Source organism: Hypanus sabinus, chromosome 7, assembly GCF_030144855.1.
Source record: "Hypanus sabinus isolate sHypSab1 chromosome 7, sHypSab1.hap1, whole genome shotgun sequence".
In the NCBI taxonomy this organism is placed as follows: Eukaryota; Metazoa; Chordata; class Chondrichthyes; order Myliobatiformes; family Dasyatidae; genus Hypanus; species Hypanus sabinus.
The window spans coordinates 85042025-85064114 of NC_082712.1; the positions used below are offsets into that span (position 1 = coordinate 85042025).

The window sequence follows — 22090 nt, forward strand, 5'->3', positions numbered from 1 at the left end:
TCAGGAGACATAAGGCTTTTTCCACTAAGATCCTAGATTCTGTTGCTTCTGTTTGGAAAGACGACTAATATGACCAGCGAAAGGTATAGAGAGTTGCCTTTATTATCATGGATCCACACTTCAGACAGTGCTCACTACTGAGAATATCACCCACAGATGAGAGTCATGCATACTTGTGCATGCAGTGCAACAGAAAATTCTTCCTATAATCAGGTTCTTGAACCAACATTCACAACTAATCCCATTTCAGTAAAAGAACACAATGGACCACCTTTTGCATTACCACGGACTTATCTTCAATTGCGTCTTTTTTTGCATTAAGGTCTTGTTTTTGTCATGAACCCTGCAACCTGCTGTAAAATGTTAAGCTTCTAGAGTTCTTGAGCACCTGTATTTATTAATTCTTATTTTAGAGCTGTTAACCCCTTTTGCTTACGGTTTAACCTTGCCAAGTTAATTGTGAATGACACAAGTTTTCTGCATTCTATTATTGTTTAAAGTGGACTCAGCAATCATTGTGTTGGACAGAATGAACTGTCTTGCAATGTCGCTCAGAGGCTCTGTTGGCATTTCTATGCTTGACCTCTTGTTTCTGTCTCCTCCTGGGAGCTTTGCCATCCCTCTGCTCCTGGGTTGAGCCAGTGCTAGTGACCTCCATGATGGAGAAAGCCTGTCGTTCCTCCACACTTAGGTTCAATCCTCCGAAAGCTCTCTGTGATAGTTTTTGCAATGTCTTTTTCTTCTCTCTTCATTGTCATGTATAATTTATATTCTACATGCTATCTGTAGCCACGTGCCTGTAATGCTACTATAAGCAAGCTTTCATTGTACTCATGCACATGACAATAAACTGGATTTGACAAATTGAGCTAAGCTTTTAAAATGTAAACTAAACAAAACAAAGCCCGATGTGCTGTCAAGACTATTCTACAGCTGTTGTACTATGAAACTATGGAAAATGAGGCATACAGGCATGAGTTCCATTCCTGAGTTCGTCTTTAAGTCGGATTTGTATGTAAGTTGGAACAAGTACATCCGGTATTATTTAGCATCAGTTAGTCAAACGTTTGTCTTAATATACAGTATATATTTTACCTTTCTATGCATATAAAACACTTAAGAAGTGTATGTATTCCAATAATTAAACCACTGCGTTGCTTAGTAATAATTGTACCTTTCATTGGGGCAGGGCCTTTCACATGCTCCATTATTCTCACTTTATGTTATCCTTTAAAGTTGTTCCAATCGTTGACCGACTGTAGCCTAACGCTTTTCCAATAACCAATGGCATTTCACCTCTTTCCAAACACTTTATTATTTCCACTTTATCTTCAATCGCGATTGCTTCCCGTCAATGGAGCAGAAACACTGCGAGCAGCAGGTCCCGACCTGCGCCGGCTCCCAAGGTCCACTGGGTCCTAAGGACCACAGCACTGATTTCCCCAGGTGCTAAACTGCACCACACTGAGACAGGTTAAATGGGACAAGTGGGGGCTGTGCTGGGTTTGGGTATTTGATCCTTCACAATATTCTGCGTGGGAATTTAAACTGGAGGTGGCAGTGTTTTTTTTTATGAGGACAAGTTGCGAGCTCAACCTGGCATAGATGGTACAGGAGTCACTGGATTGATAATCAACCCGGCACAGGACCAGTCTCTCGCTAAATCGAACTCGGGAACCTCCATTCTCTAGCCCGGTGCTGATCTGACTGCGCCACCAGCCGACCAGAACGGGGGGGGGGGGGGGGGGGCAGGGTGAATCTTACTAAGAAAAATTTAAGCCAAATAAAAAGTTAAACACTCAACACAGTGACAACGGCAACGACTTAATATGGCAGATGGCGCTGCGTCCCGACTTACAATGGCGGACGGCATCGCGATCTGGCTTAAAATGGCGGACCGCGTTCTCCTTCCTCGGTTTCTAAGTACGAGTTGTCTGTAAGTCAGACATTTGTAACTTGGGGACTGCCTGTATTTGAATTTGCAACTGCTTTGGAGATTCCTGCAAGATTTCAACATTGGCATTCCACCTCAGTTTACCCTTGATACACGTACCAGTTGAACGCCACTCCAGCCGAGATTACCCAATAGGACAAAGGAAAGACTGCTGATACACCACTGACACATTGCATATCTTCAGATCGCCATCTATCATAATTGCCAGACTCTAGACAAAAACGGACCAGTCCCATCTTAAGCTTTGGTGAGATTCTAAGGCTTATAATTATATTCTTTTCCTGTTACATTTGGTGACACATCTCTTTGGCAATTTTTCATTATTAATACTGACTTGGCCAGAGGTTTAGGAATTGAAGACAATTGCAGCAGCTCATAAATTATGAATATAAAATATTTCTATGCTCCTTAATCCGGGCAATTATATTCTTCCAATAATCACCTAAATAGCAAATTTGGTGTCCATCAGCATGATATTCACAGCAGGCTGAGGTAACAAGCACTTCTGTGGAATAACAGGTTTTCAATTTTCTCAGCTCTACTCCTTAAAATGTTTACAATTGCCAGTCCCTCTTGAACTTAGTTAACATCTTGTATTACATTTATGAGTGTCTACAATGATATTTGATCATTGTAGAAATCATAGCAGATCTAATCCACCTATATTCTAACATCCATAAATGCACACCTTCAATAAATTTACTGGGAAGGGATTAAGACAAATCTTGGTTAATTTTCCTTTTCCAGAACCTACACACCATAAAGCAGATTTTTAAAATGCAGTCGTCTTTTTCAATCCAACTGAGATGAGAACAGCAAACACATATTCTGTTTTGCCTCTGCCATAGCAAACCGTCCTGGTTGTTTCTCTGAAATGTAATCAGGCACAGATATTGCCACAAGAGCGGATATTTGGACGGATGACCAAGGATGACTATCACAGTTCTAGACTTTCTTCATGAAACTGACTACTGCAATGTCAAATGTAAGCTTATGTCTTGAATCAAGTACTTCTCATAAATTTAGCAAAAGGAAATCAGAAGAATCTTTTCAGTTCTGTGTTGCTTACCCACCCATTAAAGCAACAGTAACTACTTGCCCTCTCACTTGCTTTATCCACAGCAGCTACTTGAGCAGGGTGATAAACTCCAGTAACTCATTATCAAATAATTTTAATTTAAAATTCCAATAGTTTGGCATCTGGTTCCAGTGGTTTAGCAGAGCCCTATTTCTGCATTCTCTTTAAACTCACTGGAGCTTAATTTCCCAAGCTAAATTTAGACTCACTAGGACCCCATTCTCTACAATTCCCTATAAACTCAACAAGGCTCTGTTTCCCACATTCCCTTTAATCTCACCTGATTCCATATAACCATATAACAATTACAGCATGGAAACAGGCCATCTCGACCCTTCTAGTCCGTGCCAATGCTTCCATTCACCTAGTCCCAGTGGCCCGCACTCAGCCCATAACCCTCCATTCCTTTCCTGTCCATATACCTATCCAATTTTACTTTAAATGACGATACCAAACCTGCTTCTACCACTTCTACTGGAAGCTCATTCCACACAGCTGCCACTCTGAGTAAAGAAATTCCCCCTCACGCTACCCTTAAACTTTTGCCCCATAACTCTCAAATCATGTCCTCTTGTTTGAATCTCCCCTACTCTCAATGGAAAAAGCCTATCCACGTCAACTCGATCTATCCCCCTCATTATTTTAAATACCTCTATCAAGTCCCCCCTCAACCTTCTATGCTCCAAAGAATAAAGACCTAACTTGTTCAGCCTTTCCCTGTAACCTAGGTGCTGAAACCCAGGTAACATTCTAATAAACCTTCTCTGTACTCTCTCTATTTTGTTGATATCTTTCCTATAATTCGGTGACCAGAACCGTACACAATACTCCAAATTCAGCCTTACCAATGCCTTGTACAATTTTAACATTACATCCCAACTCCTATACTCAATGCTCAATGATTGATTCATTGGAACATTTATTACACTAGAGTATAACATCTGAGAAAGTACGTTAAAAATGTTAAACACAAGCAAAGGTGAGGCTTGAGATGATTCTCTCAAAATCTTGTGACAGTGTAGTCCAGGATACTGCACCCAGGACCTTAACAGGGAGAAGTACAACAGGCAAAAGCAGCACTCAGGTTTACAGACATGGTGGGCCAGGTGCAATTGGAAGAGGGGACCTTGACACAGCCTCAAAGAGACCCACTTGGCAAAAGGCAACAAATCAAAAGCTATGGTGGTTGAGGAAGTACAGTGACAAAAGTAGCAGATGAGGTATGCAAGAGCAGTGTCTCAGGCAAAACAGGGACAGTGGACAAGGTGGGAAAACACGGAGAAAAGAAATTTCAGCTGGAAAGACTTATTGGAAAATGAAGAAAGATAGATTAGCTTCCTTATAAGAACTGTTTATGATGGTCTCCCAACTCCCAAAAATCTGAACCAGTGGTTTGTTGAAGACCCAGCTTGTCCACTCTGTGGAAAAACAGCAAACCTCAAACACATCCTCTCATCTTGCAAAGTAACCCTTACTCAAGGAAGATACATGGAGGCACAACCAGGTTCTCAGATGTCTGGCATCTATTGTGGAGAAGCAAAGATTGAATAACAACTCTAAGCCCCATATGACTGGAATAACCTCCATCCCCTTTGTCCAGCAAGAACAGATAGTGCCACCCCCAGTAACAAGGTTGGTGTCAGGCATACTAGAGCCTGCCCGTGACTGGAAAATCACTGATAACCTTCACAAATGGCTAATATTTCCCCCAGAGATAGCCACTACCACCCTCAGACCAGATTTGGTCTTGTGGTCCAGCAGTCTGAACCTCAGAGCTCACAGTGTCCTGGGAAGATGTAGTCTGTGAGGTATATGAGCAGAAACATGTAAGATTCGCTGAGTTGGCCACAGATGCTAAGCAACATGGATCAAAGGTGCAGATTTTCCCAGTAGAGGTTGGCTACAGAGGATTTGTGGCTACTTCCATGATTAGATTGCTGAAGGGACTGGGAGTCCAAAGCCAGGGCCAGTGAACTCTTGGAGGTAGTCAAGCAAAGCAGCGACTGGTTATGGTTGAAGAGGAGTGAAAACATCTGGACCCTAAAATGACCTGTGGGTGGCCAGATGTCAAGGGCGTGTACCTGGGATGCCAGGTCGCACTGTTGGGTCCTCTGGAGATGTAGTGGGCTTAAATTGATGAAACATCTAAAGGGGAGGGGGGTGCCCAGCTGCTGGACCCGGGAAGCATTTGCCACACACCAAGCCCCACCTCATGATCTCTATGCTATGACCAGAGTTAGGATCTGCTTTTCGAAGGGATTGAAACATCTAGTTCTATGAGCTTGAACTGCAGCTACATGGGCAGGGCAATAAACTCCAGTAACTCTTTAGCAAATTCCAATGGTTTGGCATCTGGTTTAACAGAGCCCCATTTCTACATTCTCTTTAAACTTACTGGAGCTTAATTTCCCAAGTTATCTTTAGACTCACTAGGACCCCATTCTCTACTATTCCCTATAAATTTACCATTCCTTTAATCTCACCTGATTCATTGGAACACATATTATACTGCAGTATAACATCTGAGAAAGTAAATTAAAAATGTTAAACATAAGAGATTCTGCAGAAGCTGAAAATCCAAAGTAACACACACAAAATGCTGCAAGAACTCAGCAGGTCACATAGCATCTATGGAAATGAATAAACAGTTGATGTTTCAAGCCAAGACCCTTCGTCAGGATTGGAACAGAAGGGGGAGAGGCAGAATAAATAGATGGGGGAAGGAGAAGGAGGACTAGCTAGAAGGTAATAGGTCAAGACAGGTAGGTGGAAGAGGGGGAGATGAAGTAAAAAATCGTGATAGGTGGAAAAGGTAAAGGAATAGAGATGAAGGAATCTGACAAAAAAAAGAGAGTAGACCATGGAAAAAAAGGAAGGAGGAGGTGCACCAGGGACAGGTGATAGGCAGAAGAGAAGAGTTAAGAGGTCAAAGTGGGGAACTGAAGTAGAGGGAAGGGGAGGGGAAAAATACCAGATCTTGAAGAAATCTATGTTCATGCTATCAGTTTGGAGGCTACCCAGATGGAATATAAGGTGTCACTTCTCCACAGCGGGTGGCCTCGACTTTGCACAAAAGGAGGCTATGGACCGACATGTCAGAATGGGACTGGGCATGGGAACTAAAATGTTTGGCTGCTGGGAAATTCCACTGCTGGGACTGAGGTGCTCAACAAAGCAGTCCCCCAAACTACATCTACACTAACATAGAGGAGGATGCATCAGGAGTGCCAAATATAGTAGATGACCCCAATAAACTCACAGGTAAAATGTTGCTTCAAGGACAGTTTGGAACCCTGAATGGAAGTGAGGGAGGAGGTGAAAGGGTAAGTGTAGCACTTCTGCCACTTACAGAGATATTGGCAGGAGGGAGATTAGTAGGAAGGAACAAACAGAGAAGGGAGTCACAGAGGGAGCGAACCCTTCGGAAAATGGAGAGTTGTGGGGGCAGGTAAAGATGTGTTTGGTAGTAGGGTCCCTTTGAAGATAGCAGAAGTTGCAGAGAATTATATTTTGGATGTGGAAGCTCATGGGGTGGTAGCTGGGGACAAGAGGAACTTGATCCCTGGCAGGAAGATGAGGTGAGCACGGATGTCCAGGAAATGGAGGAGATGCAAGTGAAAGTAGTATTAACGGTGGAGGAAGAGAAAACCCCATTATTTAAAGAAGAGGGACTTCTCTAATGTCCTGGAACAGTAATCCTCATCCTAGGAACAAATGCAGGAGAGACATGAAAGGATCATGCAACTGGAACTGAGAAAAAGAAATGACATTTTTACAGGAGGCAAGTTACCTGTGAGAATTGGTAGGTTTATAAAAGACGTAGGTCCACAATTTGTCTCCAGAGATGGGGACAGAGATCAAGAAAGAGCTGTCAGGCATGGACAAAGGGAGGGTGGAAGTTGGAGGCAAAGTTGATGAAATAGAAGAGCTCAGCATAGATGCAAGAAGCAGCACCAATGCAGTCATCAATGTAGCGGAGAAAGAGTTGGGGAGCTTTACCAGGGAAAGGCTTGGAACATAGGACTGTTCTACACGGCCAACAAAAAGGTAGGCATAGCTGATGTGGTTACTGGTGCCCATGGCTACTTTTTGAATTTGGAGGAAGTGGGAGGAACTGAAGGAGAAATGGTTGAGGATGAGGACCAGTTCCGCCAGACAGAAGAGGGTGGTGGTGGAGGGGCATTGTTGGGTTCATTAAATATGGTTAATTAAAAATGTTGACTAATTAAAAGGAGTAACATCCAATAATTCATATAATGACACTACCAGAGGGTCTCAAGGGTGCTTGATTATCAGTTTTGCTGCCTATATTACAATTGTAATATTTATAGAGTAAGTAATTTATTGAGACACTTATTAAACTGTTTCCTTCTATAACTGCCCTAATGTTTATAATTATTTGAACGGTTCGTACTTACTTGAAATACTATTTGTTACTTGTTAATAAATAGTGCCACAATCAAAGAGAGATAACAAAGAAAGACAAAAAAATTAATGGCGATCTATAAAAATAGGTGTCATTTTCTGGGAAAACGTTATTTTAAAACTGTTCAACATCAGTCTCCTGCCCCAATTAAGCGGCATAGTGTCCTAAATAAATGAAAGGGAAATCTGGTTATTTTCTTAATTAGCTTTTGATTAAGCAACACTTGATTAAGAGTTGTCCCAAATATGCAGCTGCCCCAATTAACCAATGGCCTAACTAACCAGAATCCACTGTAGTTCAGATGTGCATCATAATACACCAGAGAATTTTTATTGTTCTGTACTTCATATAGCTAATCATGAAATCTACTGAGCATTGAAAGACTGAGATAGAGTGGATGTGGAGAGGATATTTCCAATAGTACGAGAGTCTAAGACCAGAGGGCACAGCCTCAGAAGAGGACAATCCTTTTTATCAAAGGAAGAGGAATTTCTTGAGCCAGAGGATGGTGACTTTGTGGAATTTATTGCCATAGACATCTGTGAAAGCCAAGTGACTTGGTATATTTAAAGCGGAGGTTGATGGGTTCCTGATTAGCCAGGGCACCAAAGGTTATGGGGAGATGGGGGAATGGCCTAAGTTTGCTATGCCTTTGGGTCTTATGGATATTAATAAGTATAATACCTCTTCTTCTTGCACCCTTAACTCCTAGTGAAGTCATCAGAGTGTTGTCATGACAAGCTTTGCACTGGTCTGTTCCATCTGTCACGGTTGTGTGCCAGGGCTTGGGTCACCGCAAATGTTTTCCCTGTCATTCTTTAATGTTGTCCATCCATCTTTTCCTCTGTCTGCCTCTATAATACTATCTATATATAATACTAAAATACTAACTGAGTGATTTATTCTACTATACTTAATGATGCCATAACTGAGAATTTATCACACAATGCATGACAATCTAATGATTTATTCATCACAATAACTGCCCTATGGATACTCAATATTACAGGCCAAATCTACACAGGTGCATAATGCACATCTGAACTACAGTGGATTCTGGTTAGTTAGGCCATTGGTTAATTGGGGCAGCAGCATATTTGGGACAACTCTTAATCAAGCGTTGCTTAATCAAAAGCTAATCAAGAAAATAGCCAGATTTCCCCTTCATTTATTTGGGACACTATGTCGCTTAACTGGGGCAGGAGACTGATGTCAAACAGTTTTTAAATAACCGTTTTGCTCACTGTGGTTTCAAGCACAGGCTTGGAGATGCCAGAAATGGCTGGGGTGGAAATGAAACAATTTCACTACTTCAACAAGTTAGGAACTACAAAGAATTTGAAAGTATCAACAATCATTTCGAATTTTACAATGAAAGTGAAGATTGAGAATGCAATTGGCGATAGCATTGCATGAAGATAGTCCATTATCTGCATCAGGTGTCTGTGCTGATTTTGTTCACTTACAGCCAATCAAAACAGTGTACACTTGATTAATTCTTCCATTATAAACTATTAGGAACTACTGTACAGTTTTATAGTACTGTAGTCACATTAATAATGTTCTAATTTGTTCTGCATTTAAATACCTAATTTGTTGCTCAGTTAAATAGTACCTTGTCTTTTTTTTAAAAAAAACACATTTTTCAATTATTTCCATGAAATTTTTCAAATAATTGGGGCAACTGCTTAATTGGGCCAAAATGTATTGGCTCCAATGTGTCCCAATTAATCACAATCCACTGTATTTTTCAACCAAGCATCATGTTTCACTACAGCTGCTAATATGCTGAAAAAGTGATATTTTTCATAAAGTATTAATTTTATGGAATTAAAAGTACTTCACAGAGCCACAGTCGTATACAGAAAGTGTTTTCAGCACACATTTATGCCAAGCTTTTTGCCAACTACATTAACCCTGCTTGCCTGCATTAGAACTATATCCTTGTATGCCTTGCCCATTTAAATGACTGTCTAAATGCCTGTTATATGTAGTAACTGTATCTGATTCCATCACCTCCACTGGCAGCATGTTCAAGATATCAATAACTTTGTGGAAAAAAACTTATCCCTCACATCCCCTTTAAACTCCATCCTCTTAATTTAATCCTAGGCCCCAGATCTCTCTCCCCTATCTATCTCTTTCATTATCTTATATACTTCTATCAAGTTACCTCCTCTGTCTCCACAGCTCTGGGAAAAACAAGCCCAGCCTATCTAATAAGTGAAGTCCTTCAATCCAGACAAGTAGCTGGAATGCACCTTCACCAGTGGATCACATCCTTCCTATATTGTGAGGCCTAACCAGTGTTCTGTAAACTTCCAACATAATATCCTAATTCATATTCCATGTGCCAACCTACCCAGTATTTTCAAATGCCTTCTTCACTACTCTATTGACCTGTGTTGCCACATGAAATGATAAACTTGGACCCCCTACATCTTTCTGTTCATTAACATTCCTCAGAGCCCTATTTAATGTATACATCAACCCTTACTTGCCTTCCCTAAATGTATCAGCTCACATCTGTCAGGATTAAGTTCCATTTACCAGTGCTCCACTCAACTTTCCATTTGATCTATACCCTGCTGTAGCCTTGGACAATGTTCATCACTATCCAAAGTAGTAATTTTGTGTTATCCACATATTTACTAATTAGAGGTCCAACATTCACATATGTCATTGACATACAATATCACAAACAGTAAAGGTCCTAACACCAATCCCTGCTATAAACCACAAGTTACAGACCTCCAATCGTACTGTCCTCTGTCTCTATTACCAAACTATTTTTGAATCCAATTAGTTCATCTTGGATTTCATGTACCTTAACTTTCTCAACCAGGACACCATGCAGCAGCTTGTCAAATGTCTTACTGGAATCCACATAGACATCTGTTGCTCTAACTTCATTAGCTTCCTCTGAAATCGCCACAAAAAAAATCAATCAAATTGGTGAAACAGAATTTGCCCTGCACAAAAGTAATGCGGACTATCTCTAATTCTGCTCCCTCATTTCCTATTGTGTATACGTCCTGTCCCTTGGAACTTACTCCAAAGGAAAATTCTCTTGGAATTGGCTCAACAGCGTATTGTTACCCTGGACTATCCCAGCTGCCCTTCTTAAATAAACGAACAACCTTAGGCTAACAAAAATACAAAAATCTCCAGAAGGCCCTAGTCTGATCTCCTCTCAATTCCCAAAGAATGCCCAGATCATCCAGCCCTGGGGGTTCATCCATCCTTCTTGTATCTCAATACTTCTAACACCATAACTGACATTCTCCAGACTGTTAATATTTTCCTCCTTGAACTCAATATGCTCCACTTCCTTCTCCTTGAAGAATAAAGATATAAACTATTCATATAGAAATTTACGTTCATCCCATGGTTCCCCTTTTGTTCCTAGTAATTATAGAGTGATTTAGATTCTTAATTTAGGGTGGTATGACAGCGTAGCAGTTAGCACATAGCTTTACAGTACCAATGACCCAGCTTCATTTCCCGCGCTACTTGTAAGGACTTTGTACATTCTCCTCACGTCCATGTGGGTTTCCTCCGGGTGCTCCAGTTTCCTCCCACATTCCAAAGATGTACTAGTTGGTATTGGTCATTGAAAACTGACCTGGAATTAGGCTAGGGTTAAATCGGGGGTTACTGGGCAGCATGGCTCAAAAGCCAGAAGAGCCTATCTCTGTAGAAGAGCTGTATCTCAATAAATACATAAATTCACCTTCCTTTTTTGTCCTTCTAATTTCTTTATTAACCTCTCTCTATCTGCCTCAAAGGATTCAATTGATTGTAGTTTCCTATACCTGACATATATTTCATTTTTCAAAACCTTGTTCAAACCTTCATAACCTTTGTCATCTTTGCCTTTGACACTTTACAGAAGATGTTCAAAAATGATTACTCTAGGATTTTATTACACGAACTGTGATATTGCCAGAGCTATGGTAGATTCTTCATGAACACTATTAGTCATTATCTACACTGTGTGTAGTTCTGTAGATATTTATTTCACTTGCTATTGTACTGAAGTTATTTATCATCATATAATCAATGGTAGAAATCTAGCTCTGGCAGTGGTACACAATGAACAATATTGGATAGGATGCTGGTCACATGCAGTGCCTGATTTTAATTCAACTGCAGCCAAATGAAGTAAATATCAAGTAATATTCTGCCTAAAACAGATAAACCCACAATTTGAGGTATACTGCCTGCAAATTTCAAATTCATAGCATTTTCTTCATCACTACACATAAGAATAGATTTCTTTAAAGAGTGGAATGTTATTAGAATAATTTCTAGGTCAAACTGGCTTATATTCTGGAAATATAAAATGTCTCTTCAGGTTGCAATCATATTTGCCTACATTGGTACAATTTATGATCAGATGAACATTTAATGATGATATTTCTCTATGCTTTTGTGCTTCTCAGGCACACCTGTGAATGGTAATTCTCGAAAAAGCCAAGTTTAAACTGTGCAGTTTTCTCTGGAGGTGCCTTTCAAATTAACTGCTTCACACAATTACTTCCTATCGCAATCACCTCCTCCCCTATTGCTGGCCTTCTTTTTCTTAATAAGCCAGAGCCTCTGACCCACTTGTGGACTTACCTACTCTTTTCCTTTCTACCTGCAGTGTGGTAAGTTTGCAATACAAAAAAATGTGTAAACCTAACACCCTGGGTTTCTGAATTTTCACATGGCAGGTTCATGGCCATGACAGCCATTGCAGAACAATGGATGTTATTGGATTCCTAAAGTACTATTATATTTCTCAGTCTTTCATCACAAGAGTATCTAGGTATACTGAAATACTGGAGATATTTATGGCACTATTTAAGTATTTCTGCCTCAATCTTCAAAACTAATCACTTCTTTAAGGTATTTTGAAGTACTTGCCACATTGATGTAATTATCCCATTGTGTTGTGAGCGTTTTTTAAAACCATTTTTCCAAAAATTTAAATATTTACTTTTACATAGTTTCTGGAGTATTCTTATCTTGTTAATATATATTTCTACTTTGATTACATAGAGCACTATATTTTAAAGTCTTAGTATCCATTTTACTTGGAGATGTGTCTTGCTGATCATGGTATTCTTAAGCCTTGAAGCATTCATCCAATTTTCAGTTATTTTCCATTTGTCCGATGTTCAGCTGTTTTCAGATTTTGACTTACCCAATTATATAGTTATAGGGTTGTACAACACAAAAACATACCAAAACAAGAGAAAATCTGCAGATACTGGAAATCCTAGCCACACACACAAAATGCTGGAGGAAATCAGCAGGTCAGGCAGTATCTAGGGAAAAAATAAACAGAAGATGTTTTGGGCCAAAGGGTATTCTTTTCGTTGATGCTGCCTGGCCTGTTGATTTTCTCTAGCATTTTGCATGTGTTGCACAAAAACAGGCCTATCAGCCCACATCTGTGCTAACCTTATTGTCAATCTGCACTAATCCCATCCATACACTATGTCCACATCCTTCTATTTACTGTCTAAATACTGTATCTCTTAAACCTAGTTCTTGAAGTAATTTCCAACTTTTTCATCTAGTGGGTTATTCCTATTTATAATATCCTTTGAGCTATTTATCCTATTATCAGGGTGGAGGGTAGGAGATACATCCCTACCAAGGAGAGGTAAGGCACTCCTTCCCTCCACTAGCCTGAAGGCCACTACTGGGCAAGGGGTAGCACCTGCTTATCATCCCCCCCCCGACCCCAATCAGGGTCATGTGAAGTCATGGAAGCAAATGGCAGATGGTTTTCAGAAGCTGGCGCATATCACGAGTCCTGATTATGATACTGAGGCCAGGCAGACAACTCCTTTAGAAGGCAGAGCTCAGGAGGGATAATGACACCTAATGGCAACTCCTTTGCTTGCATCTTTGGAAACAGCTCTATTTCCACCTTTAGTATCTTTATTTTTGCCTTTCAGGGTTCTTTTGAAGACCCTGACCTGGAGTTCCACGCAGGCTTTGGTACTTAGCGGGAATGGAACCCGTTCTCGGGGTTCCATGACTGGCCGTTATTCGACATGCCAAGGTTTGACCTGAGAGTCTCAATCATGTTCAGAAACCTAAGATCTCAGGGCTCTGGAGAGGGGCAGATCGAGGGGCAGTGTCACGGCAGGAGACTCATGTGTCGTCGAGGAGGCTGGAAAACCTTTTGCTGTGGGTCCAAAGACCAGAGGTCTTTGCGATCTTCGGACACAGAGCTTGAAAAAAGCAACAAAACAGACTCTTAACATGGTAAACCAGCAGGTTGTTGTTATGTCTCCCACTTGCTGTGAAAATGGGGGACACCTCCCTCTCCCTTGCCAGGGAGAGAGAGAAAACCTGTGGTTTGTCGAATGTTGAATGAAATATGAAGCCTTTGGGGAACTTTGGTCTGTGTCTTTGCTATCGCTAAGCTCACACTTGCGTTCAGTAGTGGGTGCGCTTTTTGTTTTGCCAGTGGGGGGAGAGGGGATTGTTGCTCACTGCTGCTTACATGCACACATTTGACAATTCAAAACAACTTCTTCCCCTCTGACATCCAATTTTTGAATACACATTAAACCCATGAACACTACCTCACTACTTTTTTTTTAAATTTCTGTTCTTGCACAGATTTCTGTAGCATCCTGGACATCTTCAAAGATGTCAGAAAGGTGACATCCATCATTAAGTCCCCCATCACCCAAGTTTTGCCCTCTTCTCATTGCTACCATTAGGGAGGAGACACAGGAGCCTGAAGACACACATTCAATGATTCAGGGCCTTCTTCTTCTCTGCCATCTGATTTCTGAATGGACACAGAGCCCATGAACACTATCTCACTACTTTTTGTGCTACTTATTTAACATAAATGCCTTTTAATTATTTATATATTTACTGTATTTCAATTATATATTGCAATGTACTGTGCCACATAACAAATTTATTGACATATACCAGTAATATTAAACCTGATTCTGATCCTTCTATGTCTTGTTATTTAAGTAACTGTCTAAATATATCTTAAACCTAGTTCTTGAAATAACTCAACTGTTTGATTTAAACTATTCCTACTTATTTTGAGATATTTACTTTATTACCTTGGAGGAAGTTAAACATTTATTGAGATACCAATGTTCATGAGGGAACAATATTTATCTTATTTTCAAACACTACCTTTCTTGTGCTTAGTTATTTATTTAATATTTCAGTAATATTTGAATGATTTTGTAAATATATTATCTGATTAAGCATTTGGTGTTTATATAATTATTTGTAAAAATGAGAATTGCATACGTCATGACGCCACCACGATCATCTGAACGCATAGCTTAAAGAACAAGCTAAGACTCGCATCATTTCTGAGTCTCCGTCTTTTCCTTTTAATTGGTTTAATGGTTTGGGAGTTACAAAATATATCATTAATATGGTTTTTAAAGTAATTATTTACAGTTTTGGAAAAGAATTTCCTAACCTCTTGGGGCACTTGTCCTTGATTTAACATTCTTTAATGTTGATATACCCATCCAATTCATTTACAACTACTATCATTTGGAAAATGTTATTCCTTTGTTTATAGATACTATCACAATATTAAATAATTAATCTATTGATCTGTGGTCTAGGTGTTAAACCAATTCCCAAGGAGTTCACCTACAACTTTTATCACTTTTTTTGGTTTTTCTTCCAATAATACTCCTTCACATTTGAGGCAATTCCTTTCATTAATAAGTGATCCATCAACCTCTCCCAATTTCTTCCAATGCTCAGCCTTTAAATCCTACATTTAAACTGATAATCCTACTGGCCAAGCTTAGAATCCAGATTTTGGGCAATTAGACCTTGTTTTTGAATATACTATGGTATCTTTATCTGGAAAACACCTATTTAACATTAACCCTGGTTCCTTAAGGTTATTATAGCAATGAGTGGTAACAGGGATAAGCTCCCACTACCTATTCATTGCTCCCAGTAGCACACGACATAGTTCTCTATTTTTCTAAGCTACATGTAGCAATCTAAGAGGCTCTTAAAAGACCCTATTGTACCCGTCGCTGGTAGTGCATTTCACACACCCACCACTGTGTGAAAAACTTAGCCCTGATATCCCCTTGGTGCCTATTTCCAAACATCTTAAACTACACCCCCTTGTGTTAACTATTTCAGCCCTGGAAAAAAGCCTCTGGCTATCCACATGCTCAATCCACAAACTTTGCCACAAAGCCATCATTTCTATTACCTAAATCATTGACAAACAATATGAAAAATATAGCAGTCCCAATACTGACCACTGAGGAACACCATTAGTCACTGGCAGCCAACCAGAAAAAGCCCCCTTTAATTATCTAAAGGAAAGCTCTAATCTCAAACCTCTGCTCCCTTGCAACTATAGCCACTCATGGAGAAAGCTTCAGTAGTAAACCCCAAGGGAAAAATCTGGAGCTAGGGTCCCTAAGGTTGAGTTCAACGCTGACTGGCAATTCCTGGTGCCAAACTGTATTGGTCTCTGCTGTTCCTTTTGATTCATCTGATACTTGGAGAAGGGGAGCTCGCTACATAGGCACCAGCTTGCTCTCCTTATCGTACAGTCCTGACTTGCTAGGATGCATCGTCCATGGTTGACCCTGACCAATGGGACACCTCACAACATTAACCCTGCAATTCTTCAATATTTTGACCACTTTATCCATGGTTTTCCACCCCTTTGTGGCATATTTTGACTTTTTATCTCCATACCTGTTCTGGGCACCAGACAGTTTTAACAACTTCTGCCCCCCTATTTCTATTTGTGAAATATCAACTAGGTTACCAGGCTATTCATTAATCAAGTTTTGTGATTAAGCATCTGTTTTTGAGATACTTCTCATTGATAATGAATTTAACCCTTGATTTTGATTTACTCCAGCCATAATCAATGGGTTGTACAGCACAGAAACAGGCCACTCATCTATTCTTCCCAGCTGTTTCTGCTATCCATATTCTTCAATGCCTTGTCTATTTACTGGCAGTCTAATTGTCTCTTAAAGCACCTGATCATTTTTTGTCTCTTAAACCCAGTTGATGTAATCATTTTCAGCTTTTTGATTTAGATTATTCCTGATTATTTAACACTTTTAAAGGTATTTATCCTATCCCAGCATACTTAATTTTGTGTTTTATGTTGTGTTTTTCAATCTTTTTCCCCATGGGGGAGGAGATTTGATGTTTTTCTTTGAACTGCTTCCATGGTGTTTGTTCATGGTTGTCTGTGGGGAAGACAAAACTCAGGATTATATACTGCATACATACTACAATAATCCTCCAAGAGGACCACAACCTTGTCTTGGTTTGGAGGTTTGTGTGCCTCAGTGACCCGGAGAGCCACGCTGGCTGGAGTCAGGGCTTTATGCTTTGGCTCTTGGTGGGGTCACCCATGCCAAACAGGTCAAAAGGTAAAGGCCAGACTAAGAGTGGTCCACCAGTCCTCCAGATTCGGGAGTTCAGCTAACAACCCTGACTGGTCAAACAAAATCGTTATGGAAACAGCAACGAAGAACCTTTCTACATCTGAGTGTGACGGTATTCCTGAGTCTCCACCCGGGACTTGTTTGACTGACAGTTAATGAAAATCAAGAGGAAGCCTTGAACGCAATTAAAGATGGAGGACCTTAATTGCTGCCCTAAACACTAGTGGCATAACAGGCAACAAGTAATCTCTTGTAATAAACATAATTTGAATTATCTTTGAGGGACTTAAAACTGTCACTATTTACAATATTATTATATTAATATTTATCTCCTAGTTTTTGAACTCTATCTATTCTACTTATAAATATCTACTGTTTTGGAAAAAGATTACCCAATTATTTGAAGAATTTATTCACAGGCTGTTGATGTACTCAATCCAATCCTTTACAACCAGAAGCCTTTAATAGATCATTTAAAAAGTTTTACAATTATCAAAACTATTTAAAGATATCAAGTCTGCTGGTTTTATTATTTTAGCTCCAATGTGGTTTATACATAAATTTTAAACCATGGACAAATAATAAATATCACACTGGCTATTTCAGCAGATCAATGATCTACAAGTTAAATCCCTTTCCCCAAGTACTTACCCACAAGTTTTACCTATTATTAGTTTTCCTGTCATTATTCCAGAAACAAGTTGCTTTGCTTTTCAAATACCTCCATGCATCAACTTCGCCCCATTTTTGGCCAATATTCCTACTTTCAGGACATTTAAATTCAGGTTTTGATGCTTATTTTTCAATACATCACATTATACTTCCCTCTGGAAACCCCCTCTCCTTCAGCTTTTCATTTGATGCCGAAATACTTAACAACCAGATGTACCTTCAATAGTTTGACCATTTTATCCACATTTTCTAACCAGCTGATACATTTTAATCTCATACCTGTCCTGAGAGTATTAGTCACTTTTATCAACATTTTTTTCCTCTCAGGTTCTATATAATACACAAAATACAGTGTGGGTTACCATGCTGTTCTTTGGGGGTTTGACGCACTCTGAGTTTTTGAAGGGTATTTGTCGACGGTTTTGTTATTTCGTCTGTTTTAGAGACGATTTTTGGTGTGGGTAGCCGTGTAATTCGACGCTAATCCCGCAGACGCCACAGCCAGCCACCGGTCTTCGCTCGCGCCTGCACAGTCCACCTCTCACGCTTTTGGCGCCCGCTGCCTCTGCCAATCAGCGTGACCGAACCCCTCAGCGTTCGCCAATCGGAGAGCGTGCCAAGCCGGAGCCCGACCCCCCCTTCCACATCTTCACCAATCAATGTACGGGCCAATCCGAGCCCGGCCCACCCCTTCCACACCTTCACCAATTATAGAGCGTACCAAGCCGGAGACTGACCCCACCTCCACACCTCCACCAATCAGGGAGCGTACCAAACCGGAGCCTGTCACCACCTCCACACCTCCACCAACCAACAGGCGTTTCAGCCGGACCCCTCATCTCAGCCAATCGGCGAACAGACCAAGCCTAGGCCGCATTCCCCTTTTCCTCCACAAATCTGCCACTCATCGAGCTAGCAAGATGGTCTACCTCAGCCAATCGGCGAGCATGCCGATCCGGAGCCAGTCCTTGCCCCTTCCGCCCCCCACCTCCCGCTCCTCCAACTGATCCACCGCACACGCGCAACTTTCCCTACGGCAAGTGCTTTGGCAGACAGGGGTGGGGGGGGGGGAAGAACTGCCAAATTCGAAATATCTTGCCTCTTTGCCCTTTAACTCTTTCCACTGAAGGTAAACACCTTGCTGCTGACAAGTCATCTGATCACTTTCACATAGTACCTTGCTATAAACAAACTTTCCCCAATCCTGGAGGTTCCAAAGTTTTACTTTTAATTTGCACTAGAGTTGCGAAGTAACGTTAGCTGTTGAAATAACGTTAGTTCAATCCGCATTTTGTGAAGCACTCTGGAAATGAAAACTACTTGTGCATGTGGACTGTAGGAGGAGGCTATTCAGTCCCTCAAGCCTGCTGCGCTATTAAGTAAAATCTTAACTGATCTGATTACTCTCATGTGCATGTTCCTTTTCTCCTCAATTATCCATTGATCTATGCCTTCAAGATAATTAAAGAAATCAAAGATTCTGTATCCACCATTCTTTGAGGGAGATGTGCTGTCACAATAGCTCAGTAAAGTGGAGCTACTGCCTCACCCACCAGCTCCAAAGTTCCCAGTTTGCTCCGGGAGAGGGTGTGTGAGTGTGTTTGGAATCTCCCACATCCCAAAGACACAGCGTGTTCAGTAACAAACCTAAGTAGTTAAGGATGCTGGTGTACCTTCCTTGTGATGGCACTGGGCCCCGGACCGGTCATCTGATGTGATAACACCCAGGAATTGCTGATTCACCAACCTGCCCCTTCCCTACCCCTTTTGTGATGTCTAGAAAACTAGAGGATATAGGTTGGAGGTGCGAGTGGAGAGATTAAAAGGGGACCTGAGGGGGAACCTTTTCACACATAGGATGGAACAAGTAACAACCTTGCACTCAATGTCAATAAGAGCAAAGAACAGATTGTGAACTTCAGAAAGGGCAAGATGAGGGAGGGACCAGTCCTCATACAGGGATCAAAAGTGGAGAGAGTGAGCAATTTTCAAATTACTGGGTGTCGACATCTTTAAGTAACCTGGACCCAACATATTGATGCAGGTACAAAAAAGGCAGAATGGCAGCCATATTTCATTAGGAGTTTGAGGAGATCTGGTACTCACAGACCTCTGAAATGTACCTTGAAGAGTGTTCTAACTGACTGCATCACCATCCAGTATGGGGGGGGGGGCAGTGGATAGTGCTACTGCACAGAATTGAAATAAACTGTAGAGAGTTATAAACTCAGACAGCTCCATCAGGGGCACTAACCTCCGTAGTATCCAGGACACCTTCAAGGAGTGGTGCCTCAAAAAGGTGTCGTCCATCATTAAGGACCCCCATCACCTAGGACATACTCTCTTCTCATTGCTACAATCAGGAAGGAGGTACAGAAGCCTGAAGGCACACTCAAAGATTCTGGAACAACTTCCCCTCTGCCATCCAATTTCTGAATGGATATTGAAACCTTGAACACTACCTCACTACTTTTTAAAAAAATTTTTACACTACTTAGTTAATTTAAGACCAGCTGGTGGCTCAGTGACATCAGTGCCAGACTCCGGAGCGAAGGATCCGGAGTTCAAATCCAGCCGGCCTGTTCTTGGACATGCTTCATCTCGCAACAAAACACAGACTGCATGAGGCACCTAGTCACCGGAGGTTTGTGGAAACTTGCTGTGCTCACTGTGTTTGAACAGGCCCTTCGACCCACAATGCTGTACCTACTCTAAGATCAATCTAACCCTCCCCTCCTACACAGCCCTCCATTTTCTATCATTCATGTGCCTGTCCAAGAGTCACTTAAACTTAAAGTTTGACATAAATACATTATCCAAGTACATATTTGTCACCATATACAACCCTGAGATTCATTTTCTTGTGAGCATCCTCGATAAAATTAAAAAGTACAATAGAATCAATGATAAAATGACACAAACAACCAATGTGCAAAGGGGAATGAACTGTACAAATACAGAACCAACAGAAGTAACAAATAAATAACAAATAGATAGATGGACAGACAGACAGATGGACAGATACATAGATACAATTAGATAGACAGAGGCACATAGACAGATATATAGAAATATCATCCCAGTTCTCAAATGGCTTAGCTCTTCAATCACTCTCAAAGTCAAAGTTCAAAGTAAATTTTATTATTAAACTACATATGTCACCATAAATTAGATTCATTTTCCTGTGGGCATCCTCAGTAAATCTATAGAACAGTAAGTCAAAGGTTTGAAGGTTAATTCATTGTCTAAGTATACAACTTGTTATTCTGCTTCCCTGGGTAGCCAAGAAACCAAAAAATAAAAGCAGCACAATTATCAAATTCCACCCTCCCCGCACAAAAACAAACAGAAATGGAACAAGCACTTCGACCCCCAAATCTCCCTCCCTGCACAAAAACAACAAACAAAACAGAATAGGCACACCAACCCCCAAATCCCTCATCCCACACAAAAGACTGAATGAAATGGAACAGGCTCATCAACCCCTAAATCTGTCTCCCTGCACAAAAAAAATGGGTGAAGAACACAGAATATAAAAAACTATAAGACTGAACAAAAAATGTCTATAGTCCAAGTCCACATCCAAAACACAGAGAACCTGGGTAACATTCTCTAGGTCCCACGGCAGACCCCTCCTTCTCCAGTACAGAGCAACCAATCAAAAGGCAGGCAGCTGGCGCTCTCCCTCCACTCTTGCCTCAACACTTCGATCTCCCTTGTCACACCAATCATTGCACAATGGAAGCTGTAATCGGCGAAGTGGAGTTGAACAGTCCCACAGTCTACTTGCCACGAGATTCCCACATGCTGCCTCTGCCTCCCAGAATCCTCTCAGAGACTGCACAGTGCTGAAACACTCAAACAATCTCCAAACCGCAAACCACAGTCTCCAACAGTTCCAGAACACATTCAAGATGAAAAACAAATGCAGAAGACATAGAAGGAGTGAAATATATGGTTTCATGATCTATTTAGAATGTGTCGACAGAAGGGGTGTTGTGCACAGGCGCCATCTGAACCAGGCATCTAGCACTGGGTCAGTGAAAGATCAACCAGAGTGCAGAAGGCCACAAACTATGCAAATGCAAATATAAATAAACAGCAAAAGATAACGAGAACATGAGATAAAAGAATCCTTAAAGTGAGATCATTGGTTGTGGGAACATCTCAATGGATGGGCAAGTGAGTGTAGTCACCCCTTTGTTCAAGAGCCTGATGGTTGAGGGGTAGTAACTGTTCCTGAACCTGGTGCTGTGAGTGCCTTCTACCTGATGGCAGCAGTGAGAAGAGAGCATGTCCCGGGTGGTGGGGATCACTGGCGATGGAAGCTGCTTTCCTATGACAGTGCTTCATGTAGATTATCTCATTCATTGGGAGGACTTTACCCATGACGTTCTGGGCCAAATCTTTTGTAGGATTTTCCCTTGGTGTTTCCAGACCAGGCTGTGATGCAGCTAGTCAATACACTCTTCACTACTCATCTACAGAAGTTTGTCAAAGTTTTAGATGTCACGCCGAAT

At 41.0% G+C, this 22090-nt stretch overlaps 1 protein-coding gene across 8 annotated transcripts in view; it reads right to left on the reverse strand.

The window, feature by feature from the left end:
* Positions 1-18215, reverse strand: part of LOC132396924 (zinc finger CW-type PWWP domain protein 1-like) — a 194274-nt gene extending 176059 nt beyond the window's left edge. For all 8 annotated transcript variants that reach the window (XM_059975021.1, XM_059975028.1, XM_059975023.1 and 5 more), the window contains exon 1: positions 17933-18215. The gene's annotated coding sequence lies outside the window, so the exon portion shown is untranslated. The remainder of the gene's footprint in view (positions 1-17932) is intronic.
* Positions 18216-22090: the final 3875 nt, after the last annotated feature.